Source organism: Nannospalax galili, unplaced genomic scaffold (assembly GCF_000622305.1).
Source record: "Nannospalax galili isolate Female #2095 unplaced genomic scaffold, S.galili_v1.0 scaffold459, whole genome shotgun sequence".
NCBI classification, from domain to species: domain Eukaryota; kingdom Metazoa; phylum Chordata; class Mammalia; order Rodentia; family Spalacidae; genus Nannospalax; species Nannospalax galili.
In genome coordinates, this window is record NW_008344211.1 from 298,832 (window position 1) to 311,353 (window position 12,522).

The window sequence follows — 12,522 nt, forward strand, 5'->3', positions numbered from 1 at the left end:
TGACTGCTCTTGCAGAGGACCCAGATTCGATTTCCAGCACCCTCATGGCGACTGCGAACCATCCTTAACTCCAGTTCCAGGGGAATACAAAGTCCTCTTCTGACTTCCACGGCATTGCACAACACGGATGCACTCACAGGCAATACACTCATACGCATAAAATAAAAATAATAAATAAAATATTTTTTTAAAAATCACTTTTACACTTAACATTTTATAAATGTCATGTGGTTTCAGTGCAGAATAGTTTACCTTGAACTTTGGGATTTGACTGCCTCTAGGTTCTTTCCTCCTCCTCCTCCTGGTTTTTTTTTTTTTTTTGGTTTTTTTGAGACAGCATCTCCCTGTAGCCCCAGCTGTCCTAGAACTCACTATGTAGACCAGGCTGGCCTTGAACTCACAGAGCTTCACCTGCCTCTGCCTCCTGAGTGCTGGGATTAAAGGCATGCACCACCATGCCTAGCTTTCATTTCACTTCTTATTATTGCATTGGACTGTGGACTATGAAGGACCTTCCAATAGGTGGCAATGAACTGAGTATATTTTCTCCGTTTGGGCTCTGAGCACATCTGCTTGCTGACCTTGGTTCTGCTACTTTCCCCATGTGAATCTAATCTCTCCCCTATGAAATACATATCTGCCCAGATCATTTGGGTAAAAATGATCAGTAAACATAAAATGTTACACAAATAATGCGTGGTTAATGCACTTTGAAATTGTAGTACTTATTTTCTGTAATCAAATCAGATTATAAGATCTGATGATATGTATGCATAGTGGAAAATACAGAGATGCAAATAAGCACAACTTTCTAAAAGTCCCATTCTTGGGACTCACAGTGTTAGTAGCTTCTGGATCTTAGGTGATGTGTAAGTTGCATTTTTAAGGTACTTGCGGGGGGGTGATGATAATCTGGGGCATCAACCCTGTCATGGTTGGCTTAAGTTGTCAATTTGACGTACCTAGAAGAGGGAACCACAATTGAAGAATTATCTCTATGAGATTGGCCTGTGGGCATGTTGTTGAGGCATTTTCTTGATTTCTTTATTTTATTTTATTTTATTTTATTTTTAAAGTCTTGTGATATAGGAGGGCCCACCCAATGCAGGTAGTGCCACCCATGGGCAAGTGGTCCTGGATTATGTAAGAAAGCAGACTGAGCTCAAATCAGAGGAGCAAGCAAGCCAGTAAGCAGCACCTCCTCCATGGTCTCTGCTTCAGCTGCTGCCTCCAGGTTCCTGCCTTGACTTCCTGCCTGGCTTCCCTCAAAAATGGACACTTAAACTTGTAAGATGACATAAACTTTCCTTTTAGTATTTTATCACAACAGAGAAACTCTAGAATACACCCTTTGAGATGCAGAGCATCTAGTCAGCCCTCCCTCTAACATTCCATTTCTCTCTATAAAGCATAATGTTGCCTGCTTTAGCTTTCACATAAATTGATGTGTAGTGTAGACAGTACAGCACACACCTGTTGATGTCTAGGGTCCTCCTCAAACCTTTTTCTTTTCTTTCTTTTTTTCTTTTTTCCCCAGGATTTATCTAGGCTGGTGTGAGTTTGTACTTTCAGTGCTGAGCTCTTTCATGATACGGCTATGTGTCGTTTTTGTCTGTCTGTCAGTGGACATTGCGGTTGTTTACAGCATTGTTTGAGTAAAGCTCTTTGCTTCCTTTTGTGAGCACCTCAGATGTTTGCATAAATGCATTTGAATTATTCAAATGGTCTCCAGCTATGATTGTTCAACTTTAAAAATTTTTTTTATTTATTATTATTTTTATTTTATGTGTATGAGTGTATTGCTGGCATGTTTGTGAGTGTACCCGTGTCGGGCACTGCTGCAGAAGTCAGAAGAGGGCTTCGGATTCCCCTGGAACTGGAGTTAAGGACAGTTCGTAGCTGCCATGTGGGTGGTGGGAATCAAACCCAGGTCCTCCACAGGAGCAGTCAGTGAGTGCTCTTAACTGCTGAGCCATCTCTCCAGCCCCAATTGTTCAACTTTTTAAGTTTACATTTTATTTAGCATGGATATATTTGCACACACATGTGCCACAGTCCAATGACCTCATCAATAACTTAGAACACATGGACAAAGCGAAAATAAAAGGTACCTTGTAAGGTCAGTAAGATCCAGCAAGTGCACACCAGACCCAGTAACGGGGGAGGGGGGGCACGGCGGCTTTTATTCCTAATGCAGAAGAACTGTGTTTTTTCCCCACCTGACCTCACAGTCTTTCTCAGTTGGCTGGTTTAAAAGATCGGCCCAAAGGAGAAGAGCTCCACTCCTCCAGGCCATCAGGCTCAGGAATACATCAGGGCCTTTCCTTAAAAGTCATACAGGGTGGGGCTGGAGAGATGGCTCAGTGGTTAAGAGCACTGACTGTTCTTGCAGAAGACCTGAGTTCGAATCCCAGCACCCACATGGCAGCTAACAACTGTCCACAACTCTAGTTCCAGGGGATCTGACAGCTTCTTCTGTCTTCCTTGTCTGGCATTGCACGACACGGGTGCACTCACCTACATGCAAACAATACATGCATACACATAAAATTAAAATAATAAATAAAATATTTTTTAAAAATTAATAACCACATGATTAGAAGAAGCATTTCATTACAGCTTTAACATATTCAGTAACACATTCCAGAGCAAGGATACATCTCTTTCAAAGGTGGCTATAAATTTTTAGGTTCACAGTTGAATTAATACAGTCATACAATATTGAACTCAGTATAAACCCTGTAAGACATAAAATTGAATGAGTTTTTACCCTTTAAAGAAGATCTCCATTTCATTTTAAGATACGCTGTTTCCTACATTTCTGATGCTACTAACACGTTTGCACATGTGTCTTTATCCTCTATGTATCTGATTCTTACTAATCACAGTTGGTTACACTCGGATCCTTAGTACCTGAGTTTGGATATAAAATCATCAGATAGATTTCACTGGTAATGTTTATTGCCTCTACTATTTAACATGAAGTAAATTCTTAAAAAAATTTTTTTAATAACCACATGATTAGAAAAAGCATTTCATTACAGCTTTAATATATTCAGTAAAACACTCCAGAGCAAGACTACATCTCTTTCACAAGTGGTTGAGTTTCTAGGTGCACAGTTGAATTAATACAGTTATACAATATTGAACTCAGTATAAGCCCTGTAAAGACATAAAATTGAATGAGTTTTTAACCTTTAGAAAAGATCTCCATTTCATTTTAAAATGTATTGTTCCTTGCAGAAAGAGTCATTGTTTTTGCTACTAACACTGAGAAATCGGTTGCACTTGGATCCTTACCCTGTGTACGTCTATAAAGTCATCGGGTAGATTTCAATGATAATGTTTATCATCTCTACTAATTAACATGACGTATATGTCCATGCTTCCTCCTCAAATATAATACATTTAAAAAAATTGATTTTGTTTGTGTGTGTGTGTGTGTGTGTGTGTGTGTGTGTATCACACAGAACATCCCAAACCATCTTATTCAACTATACACCCACTTCCCAGATGGCACCCTCCCATAGCCTCCCTCCCCTGACTATTGCCCTTATACTCTGATATCCTTGCTACTGTCCTCTGTGTTGTCGGCACCCCCAGCCATTCCCCAGTGCTTGTCCATCTGGTGAATCTAGTCAGCCTATCTAGAGATCCTTGTTTTACAAAGATCATCTGTTCCTCATCTAGCAGCAATCAGTTGTGAATATTCCTTTAGATAAGATGGGGGTTTGCTGTTTATTTTCCCACTTCTATATCTGTGAGTCTCTTGGGCCACCCTGGCCAACAACTCAGGTTATACTTTCTTTTTGGGTGTTTAAGGCCATACAGTTGGCCCAGATAAACCAGTTTATTTTTACTCTAAAGTTCTTGGAGGATCTGTTCCTCAGGGGTCATGTGGGCTTGGGAGGAGCCCCAGGCTCCTTTCTTTTACCAGTTCCGCCTATATGAAGATAAGCCAAAGGTCCTACTCGACCATAGCTGGCCTTCCTTGGAAGCATGGAGGAAATGATTCCTCTGTGTTGACCCTCCTCTTTGTAGACTGGACACTGGTTCAAGTTCATCTCCTGGGGTCTCCTTGGCTTCCTTGATCAAGAGGACAGTTGACCCACCACAGTTACAGGACAATTTGAGAGATGCTTACAGTCCCCTGGAACTAGCTGACCTAGGAGGTCAAGGAGCAAAAACTGCCCCTTATGTCCCTCTGACCAAATTATTACAGGCCTCAAGTATGCCTGTTAAACATCCAAGAAGGTTAGTTCCACCAGTCTGGTACTTTTAATTACTGTGTGTCATGTAGATAAATCTTGGGCAAAGACCAGTTCTCAAATAAACCTTACCTAGACATGTATTTCTTGATCTGCTATGTATAATTTGTCAGTAGGTTGTTGGAGTAATATGGTTCCCTCTGGTTTTTAAAACTAGCTAGGCATTATTTATCTCTTGCATTGTCTCACCCCTCCATCATGGTTTCCCCAATTAAGGTGCCCCCATTTTCCACCTTTCTCCCATAATAATACCCTTCTCCTACAGTCCTACCTCTCTTGAGCTCCTTCTTTCCCTTTATCCTCTAGGTTCCTTGTATACCCTTCCCTCCTCCCTCCCTAAAACTAATCCAATTTTTATCCGTATCTCCCTTATTAAGGCCTGTTTCCTACTGTTCTTCTCCTTCAGGTTCTTTCTTTTCCTTTACCTCCCTGGTTCCTTTCCATTATCCTGGTTCCTGTAGTTATGTCTGGATACATACTTATCAGGGTTTGGTTCTAGGATCCACATATGAGGGAGAACATACGTCGATTTTTTTTTTTTTTTTTCTGAGTCTGTGTGCCTTCACTTAGTACAGCAGTTTCTAGTTCCATTCATTTACCTGCACATTTCATGATTTCATCTTTCTTTACTGCTGAGTAAAACTCCATCGTATAAATGAACCACATTTTCATTATCCACTCGTCAGTTGAGGGACACTTAGGTTGTTTCCATCTCTTAGCTATTGTAAAAAGAACAGCAACAAACGTGGACGTTCAAGTGTCTCTGCAATAGGATGAGTTCTTTGGGTATATGCCAAGGAGTGGTATAACTGGGTCAAATGGTAGGTTCATTTGTAGTTTTTTAAGAGTTCTCCATACTGCTTTCCATAGGGGCTGAACAAGTTTGCAGTCCCACCAGCAGTGGATGAGTGTTCCCCTTTCCCCACATCCTCTCCAACATTTGGTATCATTTGTTCTCTTGATCTTAGCCAGTCTGACTGGGGTAAGATGAAATCTTAAAGTGGTTTTAATTTGCATTTCCCTAATTGTTAGTGATGTTGAACATCTTTTAAGATGTTTCATGGCCATCTTTACTACTTCTTTTGAGAACTCTCTGTTCAGCTCCTTAGCCCATCTTTTAATTGGGTTACTAACCTTTCTTGATTGTTTGCTTTTTGAGTTCGTTATATATTCTGAATGTTAAACCTCTGTCGGATGTGTCGCTGGTGAAGATTTTCTCCCATTCTGTGGGTTTTCTGTTCACTTTCCTGGACGCCTCCTCTGATATACAGAAGCTTTTTAGTTTAATGAGGTCCCATTTCTTAATTCTTGACCTTGTTTCCTGAGCAAATGATGTCCGGTTTATAAAATCTTTCCTACACCTATATCTTGTAGGTTTTTGCCAATGTTTTCTTCTAACAGTTTCAGAGTTCAGGCTTTACGTTGAGGTCTTTGATCCATTTGGAATTGACTTTTGTGAAAGATATGGTTAGTGTTGGGAAATTTTCTTCCACGATTCTGTTGAAGATCTGGTCCATGCCATTATCTTGGGATTCTTCTCCTTCCTGTATGCCTGTGATTCATAAGTTTGGTCTTTTTATGGTGTCACACAATTCCTGCGTATTCCATTCTTGTGCTTTCTTAAATTTTTCATAATCTTTGCTTGAGTGTCTAGTTCGTACACTTGATCTTCTAGTCCTGATATTCTGTTTTGCATTTCATTCATCCTGTTGGTGAGGCTTTCTCCTGTCATTTCTAATTGGCTTACTGAGTGTTTCACTTCTTCATTTCATCCTGAGTATTCTTCAATATTTCTAGCTCTTTTCTAAATTCACTCAGAAGTTTATCCCTATCTTCCTTCAGTTCTTTGATTTCTTTGTGTGTTCTTTTAATTCACTGAATTCTTTTATCATGTTTATAATTGTTCTTTTGAGTTCCATGTCCTGCATTATCTCTAGGGGTTTCTCATTGTACTCCTCTAGAGGAGTATTGGTATTTGGTGGGGATATGTTACTTTGGTTTTTCATGTTACTATTTTTTCTCTGATTTTTGACATGTGAATTTCTTTTGTAGTTTGGTTCTTGTGTGAGACTCAAGCCTTCAAGTTTAGGTCTGCTTCTTTTTATAAACTTTTATATGTCTTTTTGGGCATAAAAAGCTGGTTCCTCTAAGCTTCCATTTCTCTCTTTTGATTTTATTTTGGAGTGGCCAGATTGCTTTTGTCTTCAGGAGTTCCCGCAGAGTCAGATGAGGATCAGATGCTCTCAGGCTTTCTTCTAAGGTCTGGATCCCTCCAGGAAAGATTTTGGCCTCAGGAATGTGGGGGTTGGGCTGGCCTGGGAGCAGGGCCCAGGAAAGATGCTGGTCTACGGCAGCTGGTGGCTATGCCACTCAGAGATGCAAGGCCCCAAGGAGTCCTGGGGACTGCACCGAGGAACTGGGTTGGTCTGGATGCAAAGGATCAGGAAGTGGAAAGGTCAGCCCTGGCGTCCAGGAAAGAGACTGGCGGGTTGTGCAGCTCGGGAAAGCAGAGGGAGGTGAGGGCGGGGCCAGGCCGAGAGGGCTCCTGGGGACCCCAGAAGGAACTGGGTTAGTCTGGATACAAAGGATCAGGAAGCAGTGGTGGTTCCCCCGGTGTCTGGGGTGCCAAGACAAGGAATGGGGAAGGACCCAGGCTAGGAGGCAAGACAGGCAGGGGTGATGGGAGGGTGAATGAGGCTGGTGGAGTCAAGGCATGGGGGGAGGGCGCACTTACCCTGTAGAGAGGTCTGTGGGTTGTGCAGGCTCAGGGAAGCAGACAGAGGTGAGGGTTCCTAAGATTCTTTTACAAATTTTTCTAGTTAATCCTTGCACTTGGAAAGCTAAGGCAGAAAGATTGCAAGCTTGAGACTAACCTAGGGTGCATAGAGAAACCCTACCTCAGAAAAACAACCATGCCAACTGCCAAACAAACAAAACGTCTTTGTATAATTTGAATCTTAAAATGTTTTTTATTTTTAGTTGGAGCATCTATAGATGCTGTTATGTTTCTATTTCTGTCTCTGTTTGCTGGATACTGAGAACATGTAGAAATAAAATGGAGTTTTCTGTGTTGATCTTGTCTTCTATGGTCTTATTGTAGAAATGAGTTTTGGGTAAATTCCTTGTGATTTTTCCTTTTTTGTGTGTGTGCATGTATGAGTGTATTGCCTGCACGTATGTAAGCGTACCCATGTCATGCAGTGCTTGCAGGGATCAGAAGAGGGTGTCAGATTCCCCTGCAACTGAAGTTACAGATGGTTGTTAGCCATCATACAGGTGCTGGGAATTGAACCTGGATCCTACAAGAGCAGCAGTGCTCTTAACCACTGTGCCATCTCTCCAGCCTCTCCTTGTGATTTTCTACATAGGCAGTTACATGGTGTCTGTAAATGACAATAGAATTTTATTCTTCCTTTCTGTTCTGTGTTCTGTTTCTCTCTTTCCTTTCAGGAGAGGTAATGGGGGAAGGGAACAGGAAGATGAAGGGCGATGGTATCTTTGCTGGGTCACCAGCTGTAGCAAGAAAACTGTCAGCTCTTACTATTAAACTGATGTTTAGCTGTCCTTCAAGGACATAGCTCTCCATGTTTAGCTCTCCATAGTGTCAAGGTTGCTCACTCTGTTCTTATTTTGCTGAGAGTTTATTGTGAGGACTGTATGGATTGTAGGAGTATGTGACTTTTCTTCAGCCCAGATGTATTACAGTGATTGAGTCTATTGAGCTTCCCCTTTCACGTCCAGTTTCTTATCACTTTAAGTTCTCCTCATCTCTGAGTACTTAGGACTGCACTCATCTTTCCGAAGTTGCTTCTTCCACTTGGTATTGTGGAAACCAGTCCATGTTCCATCTTTCCCCAGAGCGAGGGGGTACTTAGAAACAGTGGGTGATTGGGTGTCTAGTTCTTGGTTGCCCACACGTACCACTCATTTCCTTGGTCATCTGTTTGGGGACAATGAAGAGCTCGTTGCAGGGCACTGCCTCATGCCCTCCTGCCTAGGGGCTTCCTCTTTGCCGTCCCAGCAGCAGTGCCTAAGCAGCTACTGCCCTCTTCCAGCCTCTGAATCTGCTTTGTTTTCCCTGTTCACTTCCTGGTGCTTATTTCTCCCCTGCTAAGCCTTGGAGGATATCAGCTGACTCACTGCCCTCAATCTGGTTTCCATGCTTTCCTGCAATTAATAGTTTTAGTCATTGAGTTTATACCTCTAACACACAAGGCTATATTCTTTTCACATGTGGTCTCATCCTACTTCCTTCAGTATGACAGCATTCTCCCTCTTTTCAGTCCTTTCATTGCTTCAGATCTGTCTGTCTTTCCATTTGGAAAGGATGAGAGGTTCCACAATTGCAGTGGCCTGTTGTTCGCTGCTCACTCTACATATCATACAACATTGAGTTTTGAATTAGCCCCTTGTTGTATTCTTGTGACCGTGGTTCCAGTTAGGGAACTCAGGATGACTGTTTAGGACCACTTGCGAGATAACTGGTCTATTGCATGGTCATTATCAGTAGCTCCTGCTTTCTGGAGTCCTGCAGGTGTATAACCTGTGCCATGTTTGCAGTGTTACTTATCCAGCTTTTTAATTATTTTGTTTTCCCAAGTTTCATACATGCATACAATGAAGTAAGGTTATCCAGCTTTAAAATTGTGTTTGTTGTGAAGTGAAACACAGTTCTACAAAGTAAATGCAGCCCACTTATTGCAACACAAGCACCTGTGTAATCTTCACTTAGAAATCGCCTCAAAAGTCTAGTCCCTGATCTCTACCACATACCTCCAGTCACCATTTCATAGGCAAGTCTTCCTCCTTAACCATACATTTCTAAGCATTCGAGGTTTTTGTTTTGTTTTTCAGAAAGCTAGTAGATATTTTTGTCCCTATCGTTTGTGAGATTCATATTACTGTGTTTGTTTTCTTTGTTTTTTAGTATTATTCCCTGGTAAGTTTATGGCAGCATGCTACAAGTTTGGATTTTTTTATTTTATTTATTATTTTTATTTTATGTGTATGAGTGTATTGCTTGCATGTATGTGAATGCACCCATGTGGTACAATGCCACGGAGGTCAGAAGAGGGCTTCAGATTCGGTTTGTAGCCGCCATGTGGGTGCTGGTAATCGAACCTGGGTCCTCTGCAAGAACAGTCAGTGCTCTTAACCGCTGAGCCATCTCTCCAGCCCCAGAAGTTTGGATCTTTACAAACACTGATGCTGTATACATTGAGTGCTGACACTCGGTGCATTTGTACTTGGATTCATCCCTAGAGTAAAATTTTTGAATTGTAGGATATGCCTGTTATATTTCATTGGAGTAGATGGTGACAGATTCATAGGAATAAATATAAATGGGTTTTCTTTACAAAATACTAGATATATTATTTTGGTTTTAGTTAAGTTTCATCTGTTCCCTCATCTTTTATAAAGTACTTGTGTTTGTGTTTGTTCATGTTTATATGTTGTTTTGTCTTGGTACTAGTTTGCAGGAGCTCTTTATATATTCTGGATAAGAGGGTTTTTTTTTTTTTTTTTGTGTGTGTGTGTGTGTGTGTGTGTGTGTGTGTGTTTGGTCAGTTACATGTATAGGAAATACCCTCCCTCCCCCAAAGTGACCCTTAATGGAGAAACAATCTTTTAAGAATTTTTCAGATTACATTCATGTTCAGTATTTCTGATGTAGTGGTTATAATCACATATAGTAGGTAGTAGCAGATTTGTCCTCAGTCTGGAATAGTGATTTGTATGTGACATGAGGCAGGAGCCAGGCTACGGTGTTTGCATGTGGGTATCCAGTTTGCTGTTGGTACAGAGGGGCAGTGCCATTTTTCCTTCACTCAAAGTCTTCCTTGGTCCCAAGTGAGCACCATAGTGGTCTTGGCACTATCTTTGTGCTGTCTTCCTTCCTTTTTGGTGATCAGTTTTTTGCCGATGTCATTCTGTTTTAGTATTTCAATCTTACTATCACGACTTAATTTTTTAAAAGTAGTTATTTCTGTAATTTGAAAGTGCCAAGTTCCAATGCCTGTTCTGTGTGGTAAGGTTGGTGTTCTTCAGAGAAACAAATGACAGCTCCACAAAAGCAATACTGTATCTGTTCTCAACTGTTGAAACACATGTATGAGGCACCCTGTTCCTGCCTGGTGGAGGGGCCAGGGAATGGTTGGCAAACTGGCTTTGTCTCTTACTCCAAAGTAATACTGTTACTGCTGTGATTTGAGAAGGGGTCGCATTCATCAGCACAGGATAGCCTGGAACTTGCTCTATAGCAAATGCTGGTGTTATAGGTATGTACCATGATGCCCCCCCCCACATACACATAGCTTTTATGTTATGCCAGTTAAACATTAAAAAAAGCCACTTTGGGAAGTTTTATCTGTTACTACAGAAAAGTAAGATAAAATCTTGAGAAGATTGCCCAGAAGGTCCGCAGAAAGTCTTTTTTTGTGTGTGTTGTGTGTGTTGCATGCATGTGAGTATATGGATGTGCATACCTATACACACATGTAGAGGCCAGAGCAGGGCATAGGTTGTCTCTCTGTATTGCTTCTTTCCTTGTTGCCTTGAGTCAGGGTCTCTCACTGGAACTGGAAGCTTGGCATTTGGGGCTAAGTTGCCTGGCCAGGGAGCTCTTGCGAACTGCCTTCTTGGAAACTACCTGTCTCAGTCCTCCAGTGCTGGGGTTATAGGTATACTCAGACATGCTCAGGTTTTTAGTTGGTGCTGTTAGTTCTAACTTGGGTCTTCATGCCTGCAAAACAAGTGTTCTTACCCACTGAGCCAAGACCCCAAGGGTCTTGAGATTTAGAAGCAAGCCTTCTAACAGGGTTGTGACAGCATGATTTGGATGGACCAGGAAGAGCTAGGGAGTAGGGCCACAGTCTGTAGGCCCAGGTGCATCAATCAGAAAGTGTCTTTATGAACATGATACTAAGGCGACTTTGAAGGGAAGAGGGCACAAAACAGTCCATATGACTTCACTGGCTGGCAAAGATTTTTATTTTGTTTGTTTTTGTGTTGTATTGTGTTTTTGTAACAGTGGGACTTGCATGTGTTAGGTGAGCTTACATAGTCCCAGCACTCAGGAGGCAGAGGCAGGCAGATCTCTGTGAGTTCAAGGTCAGCCTGGTCTACACAGCCAGTTCTAGGTCTGCTGGGGCTACAGGGAGACCCTGTCTTCTTTAAAAAAAAAAAAAAAAAAAAAAAGTTTTTAAAAAAATTGTTTATTTTGATACAAGGTTACACTAAGTTGCCCAAATTGGCCCTGAACTCACTCTGTATCCACAGCCCACGCAAACCTTAAACTCATGATTCTCCCACTTCAGCTCCATATAGCTTGGAATACAGGCTCTGTATATGAAGTATAGGGAGGCACTGGCTGTGGAAACTCTTTTCCCTTTTCTCCTGTCAGAATGCCTGCAAACCCTGACAGGTAAAGCATTGAACACCTGTGAGAAAACTGGACGGTGGGTGGAAAGTATGCTTTGAGAGAATGTCTGTTTCCAGAGAAGAACAGAATGAGGCTTGAGGGGAGAAGTAGGCTCTACACACAGGCCCCAAGGAGGCCTGCTCAGTTGATCTGGAGGTCACAAAGGAACCTCGGAGAGGAGGTCAGGGCAGAGCAGATGACTCAGGATCAGCTAGTTTAAACACTCCTTCCGAGGATGGTCTCTAGTTGCCTGGTACCTATCATGGGTGGTTAAGGCAGGGATCTGTTGGCGTGTGTATGATGATTGAACGAGGAAGTAGTTGGCTTACATAAGCTCTTAGCTGTCTCTGAGAATTAGTCCCTGGTTAGCAAGCCTTTTAAAGATGCCAAAACACAGAAAAAATGATTGATACAGCATGGTGTCCTAAGGAATTTTGAGAAACACAGAGGTCAGAGCCTCAGGCCCAGGTAAAGAGTTTGACTCTGGACAGAATATTGAAGCTGTCTGCACATGCTCTAGGGACTCCTTCATAGCCATTCTATGCCTATGCCTACCACTCAGATGCTTTATTTGGGAATTGGAGCCTTAAGTCATATGCTTGCTTTATGAAAAGCAGCATATATTTCCTCCTCCCTTCTACCTAGGGTGTAACGAGCAAGAGATTTTTCAAGATGGTGATTGGATGTTTTTAAGAAATATGATCTAGCCAGGCGTGGTGGTGCATGCCTTTAGGATCTCTGTGAGTTCAAGGCCAGCCTGGTCTGCATAGTGAGTTCCAGGACAGCTGGGGCTACAGGGAGATCCTGTCTCAAAAAGACCAAACAAACAAACAA

General features: G+C 41.9%; 1 protein-coding gene across 5 annotated transcripts in view; it reads left to right on the forward strand.

The window, feature by feature from the left end:
- Nucleotides 1-12,522, forward strand: part of Ankrd11 (ankyrin repeat domain 11) — a 183,329-nt gene that overhangs the window by 129,479 nt on the left and 41,328 nt on the right. The gene's annotated exons all lie outside the window — the stretch shown is intronic.